This window comes from Pristiophorus japonicus, chromosome 30 (genome assembly GCF_044704955.1).
Source record: "Pristiophorus japonicus isolate sPriJap1 chromosome 30, sPriJap1.hap1, whole genome shotgun sequence".
Lineage (NCBI taxonomy): Eukaryota > Metazoa > Chordata > Chondrichthyes > Pristiophoridae > Pristiophorus > Pristiophorus japonicus.
The window spans coordinates 2,510,725-2,531,753 of NC_092006.1; the positions used below are offsets into that span (position 1 = coordinate 2,510,725).

At 54.7% G+C, this 21,029-nt stretch overlaps 1 protein-coding gene across 1 annotated transcript in view; it reads right to left on the reverse strand.

The window, feature by feature from the left end:
• The window catches only part of LOC139240148 (thrombospondin type-1 domain-containing protein 4-like), a 127,306-nt gene extending 118,881 nt beyond the window's left edge, over positions 1-8,425 (reverse strand). The window contains exon 1 of the mRNA XM_070868530.1: positions 8,348-8,425. The gene's annotated coding sequence lies outside the window, so the exon portion shown is untranslated. The remainder of the gene's footprint in view (positions 1-8,347) is intronic.
• Positions 8,426-21,029: the final 12,604 nt, after the last annotated feature.

Genomic DNA, 21,029 nt, shown 5'->3' on the forward strand with positions numbered 1-21,029 from the left:
AGCGTGCAGAAACCAAGCGCAGGCAGCGGAAGGAGCGTGCGGCAAACCAGTCCCAGCCTCCCCTTCCCTCAACCACTGTCTGTCCCACCTGTGACAGGGACTGTGGTTCCCGTATTGGGCTGTTCAGCCACCTAAGGACTCATTAAGAGTGGAAGCAAGTCTTCCTCGATCCCGAGGGACTGCCTGTGATGATGATGAGGTTGATCTTCGATCTCAACTCCACCTTCCCGCCCGATCCCCATATCCCTCGATTCACTGAGTTCCCAAAAACCTATCAATTTCAGCCTTGAATATAAAAGACGTAAAAGACTTGGAGTTATATCTCGCCTTTCACGGCCACTGGACGTCTCAACGCGCTTTTTACAGGCAATGAAGTATTTTGGGAGTGTGGTCACTGTTGTAATATGGGAAACGCGGCAGCTCAATTTGCGCACAGCAAGCTCCCACACACAGCGATGTGATAATGACCCGGATCATCTGTTTTAGTGATGTTGGTTGAGGGATAAATATTGGCCCCAGGACACCGGGGAGAACTCCCCCTGCTCTTCTTCCAAATAGTGGCCCCGGGATCTTTTACATCCACCCGAGAGGGCAGACGGGGCCTGGGTTTAACGTCTCATCCGATATACTCAGTGACTGAGCCTCCACAGCCCTCTGGGGCAGAGAATCCCAAAGATTCACCACCCTCCGAGTGAAGAAATTCCTCCTCATCTCAGTCCTCAATGGCCGAGCCCTTATCGTGAGTATCCTGAGACTGTGTGACTCCTGGTTCTAGACTCCCCTGACAACTCAGCTCACCACATCACAAAACGGTTGGGAGACAATGAAGCTGGTGCAATAAAATACGATTTGGCATCCAACAAAATGATTAACAACAGGTATACAGAAAGGCTGAACAGGCTGGGCCTCTTTTTCTCTAGAAAAGTGAACACAGAGGGGAGACCTGATAGCGGTCTTTAAGATTGTGATAGGGTAGATATAGAGAGTGTTTCCATTTTGTGGGGAGACTTGAACCAGGGGGCCATCAATATCAGGCAGTCACTACTAAACCCAACGGGGAATTCAGGAGAAACTTCTTTACCCAGAGAGCGGTGAGAATGTGGAACTCGTTGCCACGGGGAGGGGTTGAGGCGAATATTATCGAGGTATGGAAGGGGAACCTGGATAAACACACGGGGGAAAAAGGAATAGAAGGATGGGGTGATGGGCTGAGAAGAAGAGGGGTGGGAGGGGGCTGGTGTGGAGCATAAACCCCGGCACGGAGCCGATGGGCCGAATGGTCTGTGTCCGTGCTGCACAGTCCGTGTAATTCTGATCGGAATCGGGCAGCGTTTCTGCTGCCATTATCCTTGGGGAGATGAGGAGGGAGAGGTGGGGGGTAGAAACAGCCAGGTTTCCTGCTCCTGATTACCATCCAGTGACCCTCGTCCTTGCTGCAAAGTGGCTGTGCACGGACCAATCGAGGGCGAGATCTGGCTCGGCAGTGATGCTCCCCACAGTCGAATAGCCCCCCCTCCCCTCATTATATGGACGCTGGCGTGAAGACTGGACCCTCGGCCAATGTACAAGCAGGTCGTCAGCGGCTATGGGCCAACAGCATCTTCAGGAGCGATGGGGAGATGGCAATGATTTTGATAAGCTTGTGCAAAGGAACAGGAGGAGGGCCCATTCAGCCCCTCGAGCCTGTTACACAGGAACAGGAGGAGGCCCATTCAGCCCCTCGAGCCTGTTACACAGGAACAGGAGGAGGCCCATTCAGCCCCTCGAGCCTGTTACACAGGAACAGGAGGAGGCCCATTCAGCCCCTCGAGCCTGTTACACAGGAACAGGAGGAGGCCCATTCAGCCCCTCGAGCCTGTTACACAGGAACAGGAGGAGGCCCATTCAGCCCCTCGAGCCTGTTACACAGGAACAGGAGGAGGCCCATTCAGCCCCTCGAGCCTGTTACACAGGAACAGGAGGAGGCCCATTCAGCCCCTCGAACCTGTTACACAGGACCAGGAGGAGGCCCATTCTGTACCTCAGCTGTGTCTAACCGCATCGATCCTGAAAGCGCCTATTGGCCCCCGGCACCCACAGTTACCGGCATTCCCAAAGCGGAGCAGAGAGGTGGGAATCAGCACCCAGTCTCGCCTTGGCAACCAACCTAGCAACCAGCCCAAGATGGCCGCTGCCAAAACAGCTGGGACTACTTCTGGTGGGGCGGGAGGGAGTTTACTCATACCCCAGTGAGAGCGTCTGTGGAAAAGACAAAATACTACATGGAATATACATGCCATTCGGCTGAACCAGCCCATAAAAGAAAGACTTGCATTTATATAGCGCCTTTCACGACCAGCCGTCCCAAAGCGCTTTACAGCTAATGAAGTACTTTTGAAGTGTAGTCGCTGTTGCAATGTAGGAAACACAGCAGCCAATTTGCGCACAGCAAGATCCAACAAACAGCAATGTCTTAAAGACCCAGATCATCTGCTTTATTGATGTTGGTAGAGGGATAATTATTGGCCACAGAACAGTGGGGAGAACTCCCCTGCTCTTCTTCAAAATAGTACTTGTGGGATCTTTTACATCCACCCGAGGGGGCGGACGGGGTCTCGGTTTAACGTCTCATCAGAAAAATGAGACACATTGCGGCCCTCCCTCAGTACTGCCCCTCCGACAGTGCGGCGCTCCCTCAGTACCGCCCCTCCGACAGTGCGGCGCTCCCTCAGTACCGCCCCTCCGACAGTGCGGCGTTCCCTCAGTACCGCGTTCCCTCAGTACCGCCCCTCCGACAGTGCGGCCCTCCCTCAGTACTGCCCCTCCGACAGTGTGGCGCTCCCTCAGTACCGCCCCTCCGACAGTGCGGCGCTCCCTCAGTACTGCCCCTCCGACAGTGCGGTGCTCCCTCAGCACTGCCCCTCAGCATGCGCTCCCTCAGCACCGCCCCTCCGACAGCGCAGTACGGCGCTCCCTCAGCACTGCCCCTCCGACAGCGCAGTGCGGCGCTCCCTCAGCACTGCCCTCCGACAGTACGGCGCTCCCTCAGCACTGCACTGGGAGTGTCAGCCTACAACTTAGCGCTGAAGTCTCTGCAGTGGGGGACTGGAACCCACGACGTACTGATTCAAAGGCGAGAGAGAGAGAGAGAGAGAGAGCTACCCACTGAGCCTCAAAAGAGGAAAAACAAGAAAGAAATGGCCCCAAGAGGGAAGTAAATTCATAGTTTTCTTTTTTTCAAAGTAAACCCACACACAGTTTCAGCAGCAAATCAACATGAACTACACAAATAGATTCCTCTGGTGTGGCGCCCACAACAGGGATATGTAAGTCCGCTTGCCAACCCAACCAAAACCCACTCCCAACTTCCTCAACTGCGGTGACCCATCCCTTGCGGAAATATTTCTGTAGCCAATCTGCCAGCACAGCCTCCGGATTTCGCAGCCCCCTCTCACATTCATTGTTTTTGCCCCTTGTCCCATTTTAAAAAAAATATAATTTGCCCCCTCCCTCCCGAGCACTTAAATTGCCTCCTCCATTTCCAACCTGTCTGTAATTACAGGCGGAGGTTGATTTTTTCCTTCTGAAGCCGGGTGCTTAGATGGGTCCCTTTAATTTAATTTCAGATATTGATTGGGTGTCAAAGTCCCAACCCCCTCTGTGCAACTGCACAGCTGTGGCTTTTATGTCAGGTTTCCGGTAGCTTTTTTTTTGACGTTAACAAGTTTGATATGAGTGGCCACGGACTGGGAAAAGGTAGTGACACACAGGGAGGCCCATCGCACGCTCACACACACACGCACGCACACAGACACGCTCTCTCACACGCACACACACGCACGCACACAGACACGCTCTCTCACACGCACACATGATCTCTCGCGCGCACACACGCACGCTCTCATACTCACACGCACGCGCGCGCTCAAACACGCTCTCTCGCACGCACGCGCGCGCACGTCGAAACACCGAGCGGCAGCCTTCTGTGCTCAGTACACAGAATTGCCAGCGCAGAAACAGGCCCAAACTCACTCGTGTTTATGCTCCGCACAAGCCTCCTCCCACCCCATCGACATATCCCTCTACTCTTTTCTCCCTCGTGTAGCCTCCCCGTATCGCACCGCACTGTCGGAGGGGCGGTACTGAGGGAGCGCCGCACTGTCGGAGGGGCAGTACTGAGGGAGTGCCGCACTGTCGGAGGGGCAGTGCTGAGGGAGCGCCGCACTGTCGGAGGGGCGGTACTGAGGGAGTGCCGCACTGTCGGAGGGGCAGTGCTGAGGGAGCGCCGCACTGTCGGAGGGGCGGTACTGAGGGAGCGCCGCACTGTCGGAGGGGCGGTACTGAGGGAGTGCCACACTGTCGGAGGGGCGGTACTGAGGGAGTGCCGCACTGTCGGAGGGGCGGTACTGAGGGAGTGCCGCACTGTCGGAGGGGCGGTGCCGAGGGAGTGCCGCACTGTCGGAGGGGGCGGTGCCGAGGGAGTGCCGCACTGTCGGAGGGGCAGTGCTGAGGGAGCGCCGCACTGTCGGAGGGGCAGTACTGAGGGAGTGCCGCACTGTCGGAGGGGCGGTGCTGAGGGAGTGCCGCACTGTCGGAGGGGCGGTGCCGAGGGAGCGCCGCACTGTCGGAGGGGCAGTACTAAGGGAGCGCCGCACTGTCGGAGGGGCGGTACTGAGGGAGTGCCGCACTGTCGGAGGGGCAGTACTGAGGGAGCGCCGCACTGTCGGAGGGGCGGTGCCGAGGGAGTGCCGCACTGTCGGAGGGGCCATCTTTCGGCTGAGACGTAAAACCGAGGCCCCGTCTGCTCTCTCAAGTGGATGCAAAACATCCCATGGGCAGTATTGCGAAGAAGAGCAGGGGGAGTTCTCCCCGGTGTCCTGGGGCCAATATTTATCCCTCAATCAACAGAACAAAAAACAATTATCTGGGTCATTCTCACATTGCTGTGTGTGGGAGCTTGCTGTGCGCAAATTGGCTGCCGCGTTTCCCACATTATAACAGTGACCACACTCCAAAATTACTTCATTGGCTGTAAACTGCCCTGAGACGTCCGGTGGCCGTGAAAGGCGCTATATAAATGTAAGTCTTTCTTTAATCTTTCTTAAATGCAGCGATACTATTCGCTTCAACCACGCCCTGTGGCAGCAAGTTCCACATTCTCACCACTCTCTGGGTAAAGAAGTTTCTCCTGATTTCCACAATCCCTGCGCTCCTCCAATTCTGCCCTCTTGCCCATCCCCTGATTTCCATCGTTCCACCATCGGTGGCCGTGCCTTCAGCTGCCTGGGCCCCAAGCTCTGGAACTCCCTCCCTAAACCTCTCCGCCTCTCTCTCCTCCTTTAAAACGCTCCTTAATACCGACCTCTTCAACCCAGCTTTTGATCACCTGTCCCTAATATCTCCTTCTGTGGCTCGGTGTTAAATTTTGTTTGATAAATTGCTCCTGTGAATCTCCTTGGGACGTTTTACTACGTTAAAAGGTGCTATATAAATATACGTTGTCGTTGTTATTGGATTTATGTGTGACGATCTTACATTGACGGACCCCAGTTGTGGTCTCGGCCACAAATGGAAACATCTTCTCTACGTCCAACCAATCGAACCCTTTCTACAATGACAGCAGCTGCTTTCCGAGGGTATCTGAAGACCAGGCCCTCAAATCTGCCACCAAGCTCACGGTCTACAGGGCTGTAGTAATACCCGCCCTCCTGTATGGCTCAGAGACATGGACCATGTACAGCAGACACCTCAAGTTGCTGGAGAAATACCACCAACGATGTCTCTGCAAGATCCTGCAAATCCCCTGGGAGGACAGACGCACCAACATTAGCGTCCTCGACCAGGCCCAACATCCCCAGCATCGAAGCACTGACCACACTCGACCAGCTCCGCTGGGCAGGGCCACATTGTCCGCATGTCCCCCCAGACACGAGACTCCCAAAGCAAGCGCTCTACTCGGAACTCCTTCACGGCAAACGAGCCAAAGGTGGGCAGAGGAAACGTTACAAGGGACCACCCTCAAAGCCTCCCTGATAAAGTGCAACATCCCCCACCGACACCTGGGGGTCCCTGGGCCCAAAGACCAGTCCGCCCTAAGTGGAGGAAGTGCATCCGGGAGGGCGCTGAGCACCTCGAGTCTCGTCGCCGAGAGCGTGCAGAAACCAAGCGCAGGCAGCGGAAGGAGCGTGCGGCAAACCAGTCCCACCCTCCCCTTCCCTCAACCCCTGTCTGTCCCACCTGTGACAGGGGACTGTGGCTCCCGTATTGGGCTGTTCAGCTACCTAAGGACTCATTGTTAGAGTGGAAGCAAGTCTCCCTCGATTCCGATGGACTGCCGATGATGATGGAGGAAAGATAGAATGGGGGTCCCTGAGAGTGCATAGCCCCGGCAGGGTGTACAATACCCCTACCTCCAATACATCACTCTGAGCAGGGTTTGTCTCTTCCCCCGCTCTTGTTACATCACTTCCTGTTCTGGTCCTTCATTTCTATCCTTACTCACCTGGCAGTGATATCCTGGGGAGTGCACCCCAATCACTCGTTCATCGCTGGGAATTTCCTTGGGGAATGGAGGATTGGGGGTCTCTGAATCATGCACCGTAACTTTGGCAGACATTCTGCCCCTCTCCCATCGATGTTACAGCAGCCGGTCAGGGAGTACCCTCTTCCCCCCCCCCGGCCCCCACTACCCAGGGAAATTTCCAGCGCAGATACACCAATGTTACCCCCTCCCACACGGTGTCAGCTGTGGCTCAGTGGGTAGCGCACTTGACTCGGAGTCAAAAGGTTGTGGGATCAAGTCCCACTCCCGCCGCACTGTCGGAGGGGCAGTACTGAGGGAGCGCCGCACTGTCGGAGGGGCAGTACTGAGGGAGCGCCGCACTGTCGGAGGGGCAGTGCTGAGGGAGCGCCGCACTGTCGGAGGGGCAGTGCTGAGGGAGCGGCGCACTGTCGGAGGGGCAGTGCTGAGGGAGCGCCGCACTGTCGGAGGGGCGGTGCTGAGGGAGCGCCGCACTGTCGGAGGGGCGGTACTGAGGGAGCGCCGCACTGTCGGAGGGGCGGTACTGAGGGAGCCCCGCACTGTCGGAGGGGCAGTACTGAGGGAGCGCCGCACTGTCGGAGGGGCAGTACTGAGGGAGCGCCGCACTGTCGGAGGGGCAGTACTGAGGGAGCGCCGCACTGTCGGAGGGGCAGTACTGAGGGAGCGCCGCACTGTCGGAGGGGCAGTACTGAGGGAGCGCCGCACTGTCGGAGGGGCAGTACTGAGGGAGCGCCGCACTGTCGGAGGGGCGGTAGTGAGGGAGCGCCGCACTGTCGGAGGGGCAGTACTGAGGGAGCGCCACACTGTCGGAGGGGCTGAACTGAGGGAGCGCCGCACTGTCGGAGGGGCTGAACTGAGGGAGCGCCGCACTGTCGGAGGGACTGAACTGAGGGAGCGCCGCACTGTCGGAGGGACAGTACTGAGGGAGCACCGCCTTTCAGATGAGACATTAAAACCGAGGTCCTGCCTGCTATCTCAGGTGGACGTAAACAATCCTATGGCACTATTTCGAAGAGCAGGGGGCATTCTCCGTGGCGTCCTGGGGCCAATATTTATCCCTCAATCAACATAACAAAAAAACATTATCTGGGTCATTATCACATCGCTGTGTGTGGGAGCTTGCTGTGCGCAAATTGGCTGCCGCGTTTCCCACATTACAACAGTGACCACACTCCAAACGTACTTCATTGGCTGTAAAGCGCTTTGAGACGCCCAGTGGTCGTGAAAGGCGCTATATAAATGCAAGACTGTCTTTCAGCCACCTCCTCTATAAATTCTCTAACCTTCCCTTATCCCTTTCAGACTGAAGTTGTTCCTGTCTGATCCCACTCTAACCCGAGGTAACTGACTCTATTCCAAGTGCACACACGCACTTTTTTTAAAAAACCCATTTCTGAATTTGAACTTTTGTTTTAAATTGTTGTTTAATCCCCGGGGATACTCTGAGCCCCTCACTCCAGCCCTCGTTGCTCAAAAGGGTTCTCAAAAATAAAAAATCACACTTCACACTTACTCAAACGAGACCGATTAAAACTTAGGAAAACTTTGGGGACGAGTTAGCAAACTTTGAGAAGAGTTAGCAAACGTTTTCTCCCGCCCAGGACTGAAACTTGAGCGATCTAAACACACCGGAGAGGAGATTTTACACAACTTCCAAACTTATTTTAGTATCCAAGCAGGCAAGTAAAGCTCTTTACATTTTTCCCTTCAGAAGTCTGGTTTGAAATCTCCGTCCCACGCCAAACCCCCCACTCTCTCTCTCTCTCATTTCCACACAGACTCCTTCTGTCTTTTTTAAAAATAAAAACGTTCATGCAATTCTCTTACCGCTTTGCCCAGAGTCGCTCTCACACTCTCACCCTCGCAAACACCAGACCTTCTGCACAAGAGTGTTCCAGCGTTAACCCCGTGTGTCCCGGCACAGCCTGGTCCGGGTTTAACTCTGTGAGTACCGAGGCGGTCTGTGTCCCGAATCCTGACTTTACCCAGGCCGGGCTTGGCAACAGCGTGGCCGGGGTCAGTCTGACTCGGGTTTGGCCCTCTCTGTCTTAATTCAGTCTGACCCGGGTTTAGCCCTTGCCTGTTCTGGTTCAGTCTGACCCGGGTTTAATCCCGTGTGACTTAATTCAGTCTGACCCGGGTTTAGCCCTTGCCTGTTCTGGTTCAGTCTGGCTCGGGTTTAATCCCGTGTGTCTTAATTCAGTCTGACCCGGGTTTAGCCCTTGCCTGTTCTGGTTCAGTCTGGCTCGGGTTTAATCCCGTGTGTCTTAATTCAGTCTGACCCGGGTTTAGCCCTTGCCTGTTCTGGTTCAGTCTGGCTCGGGTTTAATCCCGTGTGTCTTAATTCAGTCTGACCCGGGTTTAGCCCTTGCCTGTTCTGGTTCAGTCTGGCTCGGGTTTAATCCCGTGTGTCTTAATTCAGTCTGACCCGGGTTTAGCGCTTGCCTGTTCTGGTTCAGTCTGACCCGGGTTTAATCCTGTGTGTCTTAATTCAGTCTGACCCAGGTTTAGCCTTCTCTGTCTTCATTCAGTCTGACCCGGGTTTAGCCCTTGCCTGTTCTGGTTCAGTCTGACCCGGGTTTAATCCTGTGTGTCTTAATTCAGTCTGACCCGGGTTTAGCTCTTAACAACATAAGAAATAGGAGCAGGAGTCGGCCATTCGGCCCCTCGAGCCTGCTCCGCCATTCAATGAGATCATGGCGGATCTGATCATGAACTCAGTTCCCATCTTATCATAAGCGGTCCCTCGAAATGAGGATGACTTGCTTCCACGCCAAAAAGGGATGAGTTCCCAGGTGTTTCGATGAAGGACCTGATATTCCCGATCCCGAACTACATCCTGAAGGGTGGAAGTTGCCTGTGTGTGGATTTTTTTTTAACGTGGGCTGGCCGTTGCACACCAGCCACCACACGGGGCTTGACAGAGCGAGGTCTTGGTCCAGGGGCAAGGGTTAACCAGGACGACTGGAGACCAGCTCTACTGCACAGACCCAGTGCGCACACATATCGCACACAGTGTGTGGGCTGGGCCCGTGCTGCCCCTGGGGCCTCGTCTCTTCTGGGCCCCGAACTCAGTTCCACTTCCCTGCCCGCTCCCCATAACCCTTCACTCCCTTATCACTCAAAAATCTGTCTATCTCCACCTTAAATATATTCAATGTCCCGGCCTCCACAGCTCTCTGGGGCAGCGAATTCCACAGATTTACAACCCTCTGAAACGAAATTCCTCCTCATCTCAGTTTTAAATGGGCGGCCCCTTATTCTGAGACTATGCCCTCTAGTTCTAGTCTCCCCCATCAGTGGAAACATCCTCTCTGCATCCACCTTGTCAAGCCCCCTTATAATCTTATACGTTTTGATAAGCTCATTCTTCTGAATGCCAACGCGTAGAGGCCCAACCTACTCAACCTTTCCTCATAAGTCAAACCCCTCATCCCCAGAATCATCCTGGTGAACCTTCTCTGAACATTTAATTCTGAGAATGAGGCGGAGATAGACAGATTTCTGACAGGAAACAAAGAGTAGGAATAAATGGGTACTTTTCAGAATGGCAGGCGGTGACTAGTGGGGTACCGCAAGATTCTGTGCTGGGGCCCCAGCTGTTTACATTGTACATTAATGATTTAGACGAGGGGATTAAATGTAGTATCTCCAAATTTGTGGATGACACTAAGTTGGCTGGCAGTGTGAGCTGCGAGGAGGATGCTATGAGGCTGCAGAGTGACTTGGATAGGTTAGGTGAGTGGGCAAATGCAAGGCAGATGAAGTATAATGTGGATAAATGTGAGGTTATCCAATTTGGTGGTAAAAACAGAGAGAGAGACTATTATCTGAATGGTGACAGATTAGGAAAAGGGGAGGTGCAACGAGACCTGGGTGTCATGGTACATCAGTCATTGAAGGTTGGCATGCAGGTACAGCAGGCGGTTAAGAAAGCAAATGGCATGTTGGCCTTCATAGCGAGAGGATTTGAGTACAGGGGCAGGGAGGTGTTGCTACAGTTGTACAGGGCCTTGGTGAGGCCACACCTGGAGTATTGTGTACAGTTTTGGTCTCCTAACTGGAGGAAGGACATTCTTGCTATTGAGGGAGTGCAGCGAAGGTTCACCAGACTGATTCCCGGGATGGCCTATCAAGAAAGACTGGATCAACTGGGCTTGTATTCACTGGAGTTCAGAAGAATGAGAGGGGACCTCATAGAAACATTTAAAATTCTGATGGGTTCAGACAGGTTAGATGCAGGAAGAATGTTCCCAATGTTGGGGAAGTCCAGAACCAGGGGTCACAGTCTAAGGATAAGGGGTAAGCCATTTAGGACCGAGATGAGGAGAAACTTCTTCACCCAGAGAGTGGTGAACCTGTGGAATTCTCTACCACAGAAAGTTGTTGAGGCCAATTCACTAAATATATTCAAAAAGGAGTTAGATGAAGTCCTTACTACTCGGGGGATCAAGGGGTATGGCGAGAAAGCAGGAATGGGGTAGTGAAGTTGCATGTTCAGCCATGAATTCATTGAATGGCGGTGCAGGCTAGAAGGGCCGAATGGCCTACTCCTGCACCTATTTTCTATGTTTCTATGTTTCTATGTTTCTATGAACGATAAGGGAGTGAAGGGTTATGGGGAGCAGGCGGGGAAGTGGAGCTGAGTCCATGATCGGATCAGCCACGATCTTATTGAATGGCGGAGCAGGCTCGAGGGGCCAGGTGGCCTACCAATGCTCATATTTCTTATGTTAATTCAGTCTGACCCGGGTTTAGCCCAGTCTCTCCTGGTTCAGTCTAACCCGAGTTTAGCCCCATCTCTCCTGGTTCAGTCTAACCTGGGTTTAGCCCAGTCTCTCCTGGTTCAGTCTGACCCGGGTTTAGCCCAGTCTCTCCTGGTTCAGTCTGACCCGGATTTAGCCCAGTCTCTCCAGGTTCAGTCTGACCCGGGTTTAGCCCAGTCTCTCCAGGTTCAGTCTGACCCGGATTTAGCCCAGTCTCTCCTGGTTCAGTCTGACCCGGGTTTAGCTCTATCTCTCCTGGTTCAGTGTAACCCGGGTTTAGCCCAGTCTCTCCTGGTTCAGTCTGACCCGGGTTTAGCCCAGTCTCTCCTGGTTCAGTCTGACCCGGATTTAGCCCAGTCTCTCCAGTTTCAGTCTGACCCGGATTTAGCCCAGTCTCTCCTGGTTCAGTCTGACCCGGGTTTAGCTCTATCTCTCCTGGTTCAGTCTGACCCGGGTTTAGCCCTATATCTCCTGATTCAGTCTGACTCGGGTTTAGCCCAGTCTCTCCTGGTTCAGTCTGACCCGGGTTTAGCCCAGTCTCTCCTGGTTCAGTCTGACCCGGGTTTAGCCCAGTCTCTCCAGTTTCAGTCTGACCTGGGTTTAGCTCAGTCTCTCCAGGTTCAGTCTGACCCGGGTTTAGCCCAGTCTCTTCAGGTTCAGTCTGACCCGGGTTTAGCCCAGTCTCTCCAGGTTCAGTCTGACCCGGGTTTAGCCCAGTCTCTCCAGGTTCAGTCTGACCCGGGTTTAGCTCAGTCTCTCCTGGTTCAGTCTGACCCGGGTTTAGCCCTTTCCTGGTTCAGTCTGACCCGGGTTTAGCCCAGTCTCTCCAGGTTCAGTCTGACCCGGGTTTAGCCCAGTCTCTCCAGGTTCAGTCTGACCCGGGTTTAGCCCTCTCCTGGTTCAGTCTGACCCGGGTTTAGCCCTCTCCAGGTTCAGTCTGACCCGGGTTTAGCCCTGTATCTCCTGGTTCAGTCTGACCCGGGTTTAGCCCTCTCCTGATTCAGTCTGACTCGGGTTTAGCCCTGTATCTCCTGGTTCAGTCTGACCCGGGTTTAGCTCAGTCTCTCCTGGTTCAGTCTGACCCGGGTTTAGCCCTCTCCTGGTTCAGTCTGACCCGGGTTGAGCCCAGTCTCTCCAGGTTCAGTCTGACCCGGGTTTAGCCCTCTCCTGGTTCAGTCTGACCCGGGTTTAGCTCAGTCTCTTATGGTTCAGTCTGACCCGGGTTTAGCCCTCTCCTGGTTCAGTCTGACCCGGGTTGAGCCCAGTCTCTCCTGGTTCAGTCTGACCCGGGTTTAGCCCAGTCTCTCCAGGTTCAGTCTGACCTGGGTTTAGCCCTCTCCTGGTTCAGTCTGACCCGCGTTCAGCCCAGTCTCTACAGGCTCAGTCTGACCCGGGTTTAGCCCAGTCTCTCCTGGGTCAGTGATCTGGGCACAGATTGGAATGATATTTGCCACCCAGGACAGTGCTTCCTGTACTTAAATAAAGCTTTCAGATTCTGCCGTGTGACTCATCACTGCGCTAGGAACGCTTCAATCCTTATCTAAACCTTACATGTTTGGACTGACATGTTTCAGTGTTGCGTCAGAACTGTATAATGTGGGGAAAACAAGCTCCGGGAACTATATTCTTTGTTTCTGTCACACTTTCCCTGTTCCCTCTGTTCGTTACTTTCGTATATCTCCCTCTCTCGCATTTCGTTTAATCCTCTGCAGACTTTCAATCCATCTCTTTTAAACCCTCATGACAAAAACTTGCATTTATATAGCAACTCCAACATATTAAACCATCCCACAAGCTTCACAGGTGTGCAAATCAGACAGAAGTTTGAGCCCAGCCGCGTAAGTAGGTAAAAGGGCAGGTGACCAAAAGCTGGGACAAAGAGGTTGGTTTTAAGGAGCGTTTTAAAGGAGGAGAGAGAGGTGGAGAGGTTTAGGGAGGGAGTTCCAGAGTTTGGGGCCCAGGCAGCTGAAGGCACGGCCACCGATGGTGGAGCGATGGAAATAAGAGGGATGCTCAAGACGGCAGAATTGGAAGAGGTTATAGAGATCTCGGGGGGTCGTAGGGCTGGAGGAGGTTACAGAGATAGGGAGGGGTGTAGGGGCTGGAGGAGGTTACAGAGATAGGGAGGGGTGTAGGGGCTGGAGGAGGTTACAGAGATAGAGAGGAGTGTAAGGCTGGAGGAGGTTACAGAGATAGGGAGGGGTGTAGGGGCTGGAGGAGGTTACAGAGATAGAGAGGAGTGTAAGGCTGGAGGAGGTTACAGAGATAGGGAGGGGTGTAGGGGCTGGAGGGGGTTACAGAGATAGGGAGAGGTGTAGGGCTGGAGGAGGTTACAGAGATAGGGAGGGGTGTGGGGGCTGGAGGGGGTTACAGAGATAGGGAGGGATGTAGGGGGTTACAGAGATGTGGAGGGGTGTGGGGGCTGGAGGGGGTTACAGAGATAGGGAAGGGTGTAGGGGCTGGAGGAGGTTACAGAGATAGGGAGGGGTGTAGGGGCTGGAGGAGGTTACAGAGATAGGGAGGGGTGTAGGGGCTGGAGGAGGTTACAGAGATAGAGAGGAGTGTAAGGCTGGAGGAGGTTACAGAGATAGGGAGGGGTGTAGGGGCTGGAGGAGGTTACAGAGATAGAGAGGAGTGTAAGGCTGGAGGAGGTTACAGAGATAGGGAGGGGTGTAGGGGCTGGAGGGGGTTACAGAGATAGGGAGGGGTGTAGGGCTGGAGGAGGTTACAGAGATAGGGAGGGGTGTGGGGGCTGGAGGGGGTTACAGAGATAGGGAGGGGTGTAGGGGGTTACAGAGATGTGGAGGGGTGTGGGGGCTGGAGGGGGTTACAGAGATAGGGAAGGGTGTGGGGGCTGGAGGGGGTTACAGAGATAGGGAGGGGTGTAGGGGGTTACAGAGATAGGGAGGGGTGTAGGAGCTGGAGGGGGTTACAGAGATAGGGAGGGGTGTGGGGGCTGGAGGGGGTTACAGAGATAGGGAGGGGTGTGGGGGCTGGAGGGGGTTACAGAGATAGGGAGTGGTGCAGGAGCTGGAGGGGTTACAGAGATAGGGAGGGGTGTGGGGGCTGGAGGGGGTTACAGAGATAGGGAGGGGTGTAGGGGGTTACAGAGATTGGGAGGGGTGTGGAGGCTGGAGGGGGTTACAGAGATAGGGAGGGGTGTGGGGGCTGGAGGGGGTTACAGAGATAGGGAGTGGTGTAGGAGCTGGAGGGGTTACAGAGATAGGGAGGGGTGTGGAGGCTGGAGGGGGTTACAGAGATAGGGAGGGGTGTAGGGGCTGGAGGGGGTTACAGAGATAGGGAGGGGTGTAGGGGCTGGAGGGGGTTACAGAGATAGGGAGGTGTGTAGGGGCTGGAGGGGGTTACAGAGATAGGGAGGGGTGTAGGGGCTGGAGGGGGTTACAGAGATAGGGAGGGGTGTGGGGGCTGGAGGGGGGTTACAGAGATAGGGAGGGGTTTAGGGGCTGGAGGGGGTTACAGAGATAGGGAGGGGTGTGGGGGCTGGAGGGGGTTACAGAGATAGGGAGGGGTGTAGGGGCTGGAGGGGGTTACAGAGATAGGGAGGGGTGTAGGGGCTGGAGGAGGTTACAGAGATAGGGAGGGGTGTAGGGGCTGGAGGAGGTTACAGAGATAGGGAGGGGTGTAGGAGCTGGAGGAGGTTACAGAGATAGGGAGGGGTGTAGGGGCTGGAGGAGGTTACAGAGATAGGGAGGAGTGTAGGGGCTGGAGGAGGTTACAGAGATAGGGAGGGGTGTAGGAGCTGGAGGAGGTTACAGAGATAGGGAGGGGTGTAGGGGCTGGAGGGGGTTACAGAGATAGGGAGGGGTGTAGGGGCTGGAGGAGGTTACAGAGATAGGGAGGGGTGTAGGGGCTGGAGGGGGTTACAGAGATAGGGAGGGGTGGCGAGGAGGCCATGGAGAGATTTGAAAAGAGGCTGTGAATTTGAAAATGAAGGAGCTGGTGGAGTGGTTCCTGAGGTGCTGGGTACCCTCCAACACTTCACGCAAGAGCCCAGCATGTGACGATATTCGACTGTAGGGGGAATCACAGCCGAGCCCAATCCTGTCCTTACCGAGGCGGGGGGAGCGGTTACTGGGCAGTTACTAAAAGCGGTAATCGTAATTGAATTTTATTCCCAACCCCCCCCTTCCCTCAGGCCATTTGCCTGCCCCAAAGTGCACCTCCAACAGGGATTCGCGAACAGCACCAACCGGGAAATGGAACCCGAGAGGGACCCGCAGTGCCTGGAGCCCGGCACTGGACCCACAGTCACAGGCACCGACTGACCAGAAAAGGCCAAGCCAAGCCTTTAACAGCTTGCCTCTGTTCGAACTCAGCTGTTTGTCAGTGGGCCGCACCCCCTGTTGTGTATGCATGCTTGTATTGTTTTTGATGTCGATAACACTGAGTGTACCTTCACCCTGTACACACCTTACCTGCACACCAGAGGGCGCTGCTGCTGGAGACCTAAGGGTCACCTGCACACGGCAGGTAACCCAGTATAAAAGGGAGCTCACCTCTTGGTGTCCTCACTCGAGGAACTGCAAATAAAGGACTACCGCCTACACAGTTTGAGTACCGTACCCTGCCTCGTGGAGTCATTAACAAGGTGCCCTGATTTCCATCGCTCCACCATCGGTGGCCGTGCCTTCAGCTGCCTGGGCCCCAAGCTCTGGAACTCCCTCCCTAAACCTCTCCGCCTCCCTCTCCTCCTCTAAGACGCTCCTTAAAACCGACCTCTTCGACCCAGCTTTTGGTCACCTGTCCCAAATATCTCCTTCTGTGGCTCGGGGTCAAATTTTGTCTGATAAATCGCTCCCGTGATGTCCCGCGGGACGTTTTACTACGTTAAAGAAACATAGAAAATAGGAGCAGGAGTCGGCCATTCGGCCCCTCGAGTCTGCACCGCCATTCAATATGATCATGGCTGATCCTCTATCTCAAAACCATATTCCCGCTTTCTCCCCATACCCCTGGATGCCTTTTGTTTCTAGAAATTGATCTCCCTCTTAAATATATTCAGTGACCTGGCCTCCACAGCCTTCTGTGGTCGAGAATTCCACAGGTTCACCTCCCTCGGAGTGAAAACATTTCTCCTCATCTCGGTCCTAAATTTCCTGCCCCGTATCCTGAGACTGTGACCCCTTGTTCTAGACTTCCCAGCCCCGGGGAAACAGCCTCCCCGCATCCAGTCTGTCCAACCCCGTCAGAATTTTATACGAATAATTGAGGCGCTATATAAATGCAAGTTCTGGTTGAGAAGGTGGTGATTAAAATTGGTTTCACTGCAACATGACGTCAAAGTGAAGAGTCGCTAATCTCCACTTCTGATCATGGATGTTTCCCAGCCACAAGGCCACACTGTCCTGTAAAACAATCTCTCTCACAGCCCTGGACAGCAAAGGGCAGCCAGTGACAACATCGCTCACCCACCCGCCCGCTGCAGAACATTCCAGAATCACAGCCTGCCTGCATGACATCACCCCCCTCCCGCCCACCCTCGTTCCATCAATCTTATCTCTGTCCGAGCATCAATAACAAGACCTCTGGAGCAACATCGAGCTGGACTGGCCTGGGACATGTTTGCATTGCTTGCGGGACATCGGGAGAGAGTGGGAGAGAGAGTGAGACAGAGCGAGAGAGAGAGACAGAGCGAGACAGAGAGAGAGACAGAGAGAGAGAGAGAGAGAGACAGAGAGAGGGAGAGAGACAGAGAGAGGGAGAGAGACAGAGAGAGGGAGAGAGACAGAGAGAGGGAGAGAGAGAGAGAGAGAGAGAGACAGAGAGAGACAGAGAGAGAGAGAGTGAGTGAGTGAGGGAGCGAGAGACGGAGCGAGTGAGGGGGCGAGACACGGGGACGAGAGAGGGGGCGAGACACGGGGACGAGAGAGGGGGCGAGAGAGGGGGATGAGAGAGGGGGCGAGAGAGGGGGCGAGAGACGGGGATGAGAGAGGGGGCGAGAGAGGGGGCGAGAGAGGGGGCGAGAGAGGGGGCGAGAGAGGGGGCGAGAGAGGGGGCGAGAGAGGGGGCGAGAGAGGGGGCGAGAGAGGGGGCGAGAGAGGGGGCGAGAGAGGGGGCGAGAGACGGGGATGAGAGAGGGGGCGAGAGAGGGGGCGAGAGAGGGGGCGAGAGACGGGGATGAGAGACGGGGATGAGAGAGGGGGCGAGAGAGGGGGCGAGAGAGGGGGCGAGAGAGGGGGCGAGAGACGGGGATGAGAGAGGGGGCGAGAGAGGGGGGCGAGAGAGGGGGGCGAGAGAGGGGGCGAGAGAGGGGGGCGAGAGAGGGGGGCGAGAGAGGGGGGCGAGAGAGGGGGGCGAGAGAGAGTGAGCGAGACAGAGAGAGTGAGCGAGACAGAGAGAGTGAGCGAGACAGAGAGTGAGCGAGACAGAGAGTGAGCGAGACAGAGAGACAGGGCGAGAGACGGGGAGAGAGACGGGGAGAGAGACGGGGAGAGAGACGGGGAGAGAGACGGGGAGAGAGACGGGGAGAGAGAGAAAGGGAGAGACGGAGGGAGAGAGAAAGGGAGAGACGGAGGGAGAGAGAGAGACGAGCGAGAGACAGGGAGAGAGACAGAGCGAGAGACGGGGAGAGAGACAGAGCGAGAGAGAGAGAGAGACAGAGCGCGAGAGGGAGAGAGACAGAGCGCGAGAGGGAGAGAGACAGAGCGTGAGAGGGAGCGAGACAGAGCGCGAGAGGGAGCGAGACAGAGCGCGAGAGAGAGAGAGACAGAGCGCGAGAGAGAGAGAGACAGAGCACAAGAGGGAGAGAGACAGAGCACAAGAGGGAGAGAGAGAGAGAGAGAGAGAGCGCGCGAGAGAGAGACAGAGCAAGAGAGACAGAGAGAGCGAGAGAGACAGAGCGAGAGAGGGAGAGAGAGAGAGAGAGAGAGAGAAAGAGAGACACAGAGCGCGAGAGACAGAGGGAGAGAGGAAGAGCAGAGACAGAGATAGAAACATAGCAAGAGACAGACAGACAGAGAGAGAGAGAGAGAGAGAGAGAGAGACAGAGGGAGAGAGATCTTGCATTTCTATAGCACCTGTCACACCTTTGGGACGTCCCAAAGCGTTTTACAGCCAAAGAAGCACTTTTTATTTCAAGTGCAGACCCTGTTGCAATGTGGGAAATGTGGCAGCCAATTTGCGCACAGCAAGCTCCCACAAACAATTCTAGACCAAGCAGGGTTCCAACAAAGGCAGGGAGGTTTTGCCAAGGAATGCTCGCTTGCAATGGCTCAGTCTGAGCTGTGCCTCGCTCCCAGCCAATCACAGGCCCACACACTCCAGACGGGCTGCTGGAAAATCCGAGCACGGCACTGACGGGAAGGAAGCCGCCGGTTATAAAACGTGCTGTGATCGGGCGTTAAGTGAACTCAGCCTCCCGCCTAAAAATAAACAGCCCCTCGGCGGTGTTTTGGAGAGGATCCAAGAGAGTGCTGTTTAAATTAAGAGGGATTAGAGAAAGTCAGATAAAAGAACTTGGATTCCTGCAACGCCCTTCACCACTTCAGGGTGTCTCGAAGTGTTTCACACCCAATGAGGTACTTCTGAAGTACGGTCACTGTTGTAATGTGGGAAACGCGGCAGCCAGTTTGTGCACAGCAAGCTCCCACACACAGCGATGTGATAATGACCCAGATCATCTGTTTTAGTGATGTTGGTCCAGGGATAAATATTGGCCACAGAACTTTCCCCACTCTCCTTCCAATAGTGGCCATGGGATCTTTTACACCCTCCTGAGAGGGCAGACGGGGCCTCGGTTTAATGTCTCATCCGAAAGACTGCCCCTCCGACAGTGCGGCGCTCCCTCAGTTCCGCCCCTCCGACAGTGCGGCGCTCCCTCAGTTCCGCCCCTCCGACAGTGCGGAGCTCCCTCAGCACTGCCCCTCCGACAGTGCGGAGCTCCCTCAGCACTGCCCCTCCGACAGTGCGGCGCTCCCTCAGTTCCGCCCCTCCGACAGTGCGGCACTCCCTCAGTACTGCCCCTCCGACAGTGCGGAGCTCCCTCAGTACTGCCCCTCCGACAGTGCGGTGCTCCCTCAGTACCGGTTTGGATGCATTGACCAGCCGTGAGAGGAGGGCAGCCCATCTTTAATTCCTGCAGGCACCAGGAGTGAAAGCTGGTTACCCTTGAGCAAGCAATTAAGTGACCAGGCCTCGTGTGACATCACCCTTGTCCACCGATTTCGCAAAACGCTCATAATGAAACTGTAACCTAGCAACGAGATAAATTGCAAGTCTTCAACAAAGCAACAAATTTATGAAAATGTGGCAATGACAGTTTTTAGTCCAAACAAAATCCCGTCAGGGAGCGCCGGTGGAAATGTGTCGACATGCAGTTTAATCTTAGAACTGGAGAGAATTATTCAAGGGCCCCATTCAGGGTATTGCTCAGGAGCCAGAGATATATGTTCAAAGAAGTTTTAAAATTGGGGGATTTTTTAAACACCCATTAAGTTGATGGATGACTGGTCACAGATTTCAAACACTCTCCAGATTTTCCAATCCAGTGTCAGGTACAGCACGGGGTTAGATACAGAGTAAAGCTCCCTCTACACCGTCCCATCAAACACTCCCAGGGCAGGTACAGGGGGTTAGATACAGAGTAAAGCTCCCTCTACACTGTCCCATCAAACACTCCCAGGGCAGGGACAGCACGGGGTTAGATACAGAGTAAAGCTCCCTCTACACTGTCCCATCAAACACTCCCAGGGCAGGTACAGGGGGTTAGATACAGAGTAAAGCTCCCTCTACACTGTCCCATTAAACACTCCCAGGGCAGGTACAGGGAGTTAGATACAGAGTAAAGCTCCCTCTACACTGTCCCATCAAACTCTCCCAGGGCAGGTACAGCAAGAGGTTAGATACAGAGTAAAGCTCCCTCTACACTGTCTCATCAAACACTCCCAGGGCAGATACAGGGGGTTAGATACAGAGTAAAGCTCCCTCTACACTGTCCCATTAAACACTCCCAGGGCAGGTACAGGGAGTTAGATACAGAGTAAAGCTCCCTCTACACTGTCCCATCAAACTCTCCCAGGGCAGGTACAGGGGGTTAGATACAGAGTAAAGCTCCCTCTACACTGTCCCATTAAACACTCCCAGGGCAGGTACAGGGAGTTAGATACAGAGTAAAGCTCCCTCTACACTGTCCCATCAAACACTCCCAGGGCAGGTACAGGGGGTTAGATACAGAGTAAAGCTCCCTCTACACTGTTCCATCAAACACTCCCAGGGCAGGTACATGGGGTTAGATACAGAGTAAAGCTCCCTCTACACTGTCCCATCAAACACTCCCAGGGCAAGTACAGGGGGTTAGATACAGAGTAAAGCTCCCTCTACACTGTCCCATCAAACACTCCCAGGGCAGGTACAGCACGGGGTTAGATACAGAGTAAAGCTCCCTCTACACTGTCCCATCAAACACTCCCAGGGCAGGTACAGCACGGGGTTAGATACAGAGTAAAGCTCCCTCTACACTGTCCCATCAAACACTCCCAGGGCAGGTACAGGGGGTTAGATACAGAGTAAAGCTCCCTCTACACTGTCCCATCAAACACTCCCAGGGCAGGTACAGCACAGGGTTAGAGAGGGTGAAGCTCCCTCTACAGCGCCCCGACCTCAGACAGAAGCAGCGAGATATCTTGTCACATTTCCCGATATCTCTGCTGAAACGAGATCAGAGTGACGAGCGAGAGTTGTGTCGCTTGAGGTAATGCTGGTGGAGAGTCCCCAGTTTCAGGCCG